At 36.5% G+C, this 5,121-nt stretch overlaps 1 non-coding gene across 1 annotated transcript; it reads right to left on the bottom strand.

The window, feature by feature from the left end:
* Nucleotides 1–508: 508 nt before the first annotated feature.
* On the bottom strand, nucleotides 509–590 carry TRNAS-GCU (transfer RNA serine (anticodon GCU)). Its single transcript has one exon. It is a non-coding gene; the product is annotated as a tRNA-Ser (tRNA).
* Nucleotides 591–5,121: the final 4,531 nt, after the last annotated feature.

The raw sequence follows: 5,121 nt of genomic DNA, 5'->3' as shown, positions 1-5,121 counted from the left end.
AAGCATGCGAGAACCAGAGATAGATTTCCTTTAATATGCTTGCTATAGCACAGCCTTTTAAAAAGCAAATGAGAGAGAGAGAGAGAGAGAGAGAGAGAGAGAGAGATTTGTCTAATAAATAGGTTTAATTTAATATACTTAACGATATCGAAGCCATTGGAAAAACGAGTGGGAACGGCTGAAAGAGAGAGATGCATTTCGTCACTGAGGAATAAGGAATGCTTTGTCCATGGCCAGGTTATTTGCGATTATGTAAATTATACAATTTGACGATGTCCTAATAACTCACGTCTATTAATAGTCTTCTCTGTTTCTCTTTCTCTCTCCTTCTATCCCGGCTGCTACCCGCAGCAAGGGATTAACAAACAGGTACTTAGCTTAAGTCGCTTCTTCATTCACTTCTCAAGTCAGCAGATACATGCAAATTCTTCCAGGGAATCGAAGCATATCATTTTATCCAAACAATGATTTGGGGATCGAACGCCGATTGTTCAGAAAAGATACCCTTCGACGAGGATGGGATTCGAACCCACGCAGGGAGACCCTATTGGATTAGCAGTCCAACGCCTTAACCACTCGGCCACCTCGTCATGAAGAAGTAGTGAGAAATATTAAGAGATAAGATAAGAATATACTGTAGTGAGATGTTTAAGGAATATTTAGACGTCCGCTTTGGGTGATCATTAAATTAATCTGTGAACTATACAATTTTAATAAATCATTAAAAAATCAGTCTAGGTTTATGAACACAAAAAATATTCAGAGGAAATTAGCAGCCTTTGACATTCACAGATGTAGAAACATTGAACAAAGAAAACCATAGGAACTACCGAGAACAAAAGGAATAAGAATATGAGAACTCTCTCTCTCTCTCTCTCTTCTCTCTCTCTCTCTCTCTCTCTCTCTCTCGTAGCTTAGCTGTAGCACCTAAGTGGGCGACATAGGTTCGAATCCTAAGCCAGAGCTAGTTCCTCTTCGGACGGGTTGGTATCGTTCTCGGCTAGCACTCTGCTGGGCCCGCGTTCGACTCTCCGACCGGCCAGTGAAGAATTAGAGAAATTTATTTCTGGTGATAGAAATTCTTTTCCCGTTATAATGTGGTTCGGATTCCACAATAAACTGTAGGTCCCGTTGCTAAGTAACCGATTGGTTCTTAGCCACGTAAAATAAATCTAATCCTTCGGGCCAGCCCTACGAGTGCTGTTAATCAGCTCAGTGGTCTGGTTAAATTAAGGTATACTTAACTAAGCCGGAGCTAAGCAGTGAATATTCATCTAATTGCTAGTCGACTGTTGGAGAGAGAGAGAGAGAGAGAGTTGAGAGAGAGAGAGAGAGAGAGAGAGAGAGAGAGAGAGAGAATTCTTTAGACGTGAATGTTCATTACTCCATCAAGGAGGTATACCATCAAAACGGGAGGACCTCGACGAGGTATTCCTAGCCTCACTGGACCGAAACCATTCATAATATATTCATAAGAAAGGATCTTCACTCTCTCTCTCTCTCTCTCTCTCTCTCTCTCTCTCTCCAAAAAGATCACGGCCTCTACTTTATGATTATTGTATATTCAAAGCGCACCGAAGTATCTGGTGATGTATGGGACATAGAGTTCCTTTCCTTTATCATATACAAATACTATCATATAATAAAGTATACGTTTCAGATGGGAATTATTCTTACCGTTGCCATAGATGTAATTTAGTTGAGGGTCTCCTTCTTTTAGATCAGATGTCGTTGGGAAACAAGCAGGACCACCAGGAACCATCAATTCTGGCCACAACGCCGAACTCGAAAAGCGTTCCATTTCAGACGAATGATTTGCATAGCAAAGAAGGATGGTCCCTGTATTTAAAGGCCTAAAAATGGTTCGTATTTTATGTTAAAAAAAAGTTGAAGAATGAAAGGAAATAAGAATACTTATTCTTCTTTCCTTGAAGCTCTTCCCACTGAGTGATTTCGAAAGGATGATAATTCTTCCATCCCACGTCATGTAAAAGGTATAAGTTAAGAAGCACTTATTTTATATATTCGCTTCTAGAGTTCTGTATCTTAGTCAAGTTCTCTACTTGTTTACGAATGTCAGAATGCTTAAGTAACTTATTCATCATATAGTATATATATATATATATATATATATATATATATATATATATATATATATATATATATATATATATATATATATATATATATGTGTGTGTGTATGTGTGTGTGTGTGTGTGTGTGTGTGTCAGATGTGATCTGTTGTTAACCCACTCAGCCGATTGTTGCAATTTTTCTTATATTGTCTATAATGTACGAAGGTCATTCAGTAATATATTTTTTAATACATTCTTTTCCACGTTCCTTTGGCCATAGAATATGAACACAATATTGATGATGAAATATTCCTGCCTAAGAATCTTGACTCTGTGCGTAAGGGATTTCAGCTAAAGAAAGAAAGAAAGAAAGAAAGAAGCAGTTATCAAAAGTATCTTACGAAGACTGCAATTTTCAAAAACACAACGTCAAGACATTTAACCTTACAACTCTGCATTCACTAATACTCTTCGTTTTAACTCATACCGTCCCCTTATATTTCAGAACCAAAACTATTTTGTATAGTTACAACTCACAATTATCTATTTTTAATATATATTTTTATATATATATATATATATATATATATATATATATATATATATATATATATATATAAAGAAAGCTACAAATCCTTTATCAATTCACTCTACCCGGAAGGAATATATTTTCATATATACTATTTTAGTTGATAAAAATACGTGAGGTCGAAAGCGACGGATTTCAGGACTTACAACACTGTGTCCTGATTCCTCGTCCAATTATCTCTTCCATTTCATATAGAAAATATATTTTCCAAGATAGAGTGAATTGGAGTTAAAACGTTTCACTGAATATATCTCGGTGATGTGATAAATAGTCATATATATATATATATATATATATATATATATATATATATATATATATATATATATATATATATATATATATATAAAAACATCTCCCCAAAATACTGCAAGCTCAACTCTCGGCGAATATTTACTCGAGTTTGTATGCTTGTCTCACGAATTCCCTTCGCAGGATGCTGCTGGGGTTCGTTGGATATGCAAACTCTGGGACGGTATTATGCCTTCACAGATACAAATTGCAGTTCATTTGGGTTTCCGCTCCCTTTGCGGATATCTCTTTTTGTGTTTGTTTGAGTAACAGAGCAGTCTCCCATGTGAATAGCCAGTGGATTTCATTTCTATATTTGCGTTCCTTAAGTCCCTAAACATGTCAGTGTAGAAGGAAGATTCATTAAGAAAAATATTGATATTTTAAACACCTGCTATCCATTTCAGGGACCGCGAGTCATTGTTTTTCTTAAATATCTTTCAGACTAATTATTTGATCGAAATGGTACTTTGACACAGTGTACAAGACACATCCCGCTAATTTTGGGTAATATAGTGCATTTTCAAATGGTTTTAGTTACGGCGTTTACTCTTGACTTACATGGTGTTGCCAAGCATCGCCAAATTATGCATTCAAACGTCCTTTATCCCCGTCCCGTTCCTCCCTCTCCCTTGCCCTCCTCATCCTTCCCTCAACCCACTTTCCTGGCCTCCCCATCTCCGCCCCCGACCTTTCCTGTCTAAGGGGGACAGCGGACGTTCGATTGCGTAGATTAGTCCTGCTGACTCATGCGACTTTGCCTTTAAAAGTCAAGAGTAAACGCCTTAACTAACACCATTTGACAAAGCACTATATTACCAAAAATTAGCAGGAGGCATCTTGTACACTGTGTCAAAAGTACCATTTCGATCAAATAATTAGTTTGAAAGATACTTGAGAAAAACGATGACTCGCGGTAGGGAAAACAAATATAAAATGGATATAGAAAAGTGTAAGAAATTGATTATCATACAACATATACAACGATTAGTTTCGTATTTTATAACGACAAAAGATAAATAAAAAGTGTTCATTCTTTCTTATCCATGACATAAACGAAGACCAATTCCTTATAGCTCTTTCATTTCAGATCCACTATTATTCTCTTAGTTTCAATTCTCTAAGTTTTATTTTCTTCAATTAGAAAGAAAATAATCCTTATAATTTAGTAATTATCTCGACAGCTTTCTGCAAACCGCTTGTTAGTTATATAGTCTCTTCTTTGTGTGCTGAATCACTTTTTTAAGACTGTATATTCGACTATTCGTTTTCCATCTCTCTCTCTCTCTCTCTCTCTCTCTCTCTCTCTCTCTCTCTCTCTCTCTCTCTCTCTCTCTCTCTCTCTCAAAACGATTGCTGAAAGGGTAAATCTTTCCTTTGTGTACAGGATTTCACTTTTAATTTTGCCTTTGGGAGTTACTGCACCTGCCTCTCTCTCTCTCCTCTCTCTCTCTCTCTCTCTCTCTCTCTCTCTCTCTCTCTCTCTCTCAGATGCATCCCAGACCATCCAAGACTGGAAGATGCAAAATATACCGGAAGATGCGTTAGCAATTCTCTGGTAGACATCAAAGGTGCCTCACACTGAGGGACCTGGGGCAACCTGAACGAACTGTGAGGTCTGTAAGGTCTCTCTCTCTCTCTCTCTCTCTCTCTCTCTCTCTCTCTCTCTCTCTCAGGGTTTCTCTCTTCCCGTCAGAGTTTCCCCAAAAGCGTTGGTTCAAACGTTCTCGAGACCTGAGAAAGAAGGAGGCCGACAAAGAAACCAATAGCTGTGTCTTATGTTATTACATTCCAGTTCTTTTTCGCTTCCAAGGTAATTTCAGCCTGAAGTGTACCTGAGATTTCTCTCTCGCTTTTTCTTGTTTTGTCGACGGTTTCTTTGCTAAAGGGATTTTGTCTTTTATTTGTTTTTGAGTTTACTAAAGGATTAAGTCATAGAAGTGAGTGAGTGCTTAGTTTTACACTGTAAAATAATGCTGGAGATTATCATTTATTTAAGGTATCACGTTTTGGTGAAAATGGGTTGACTAATTATCACTGTCGCTCTTTACTCATATATACAGATATATGTACATATATAATTTTTATATATATATATATATATATATATATATATATATATATATATATATATATATATATATATATATATATATATATATATAT

The sequence above is a fragment of the Macrobrachium rosenbergii genome, chromosome 3, assembly GCF_040412425.1.
Source record: "Macrobrachium rosenbergii isolate ZJJX-2024 chromosome 3, ASM4041242v1, whole genome shotgun sequence".
Lineage (NCBI taxonomy): Eukaryota > Metazoa > Arthropoda > Malacostraca > Decapoda > Palaemonidae > Macrobrachium > Macrobrachium rosenbergii.
This window is presented reverse-complemented; position numbering and strand designations above follow the sequence as displayed.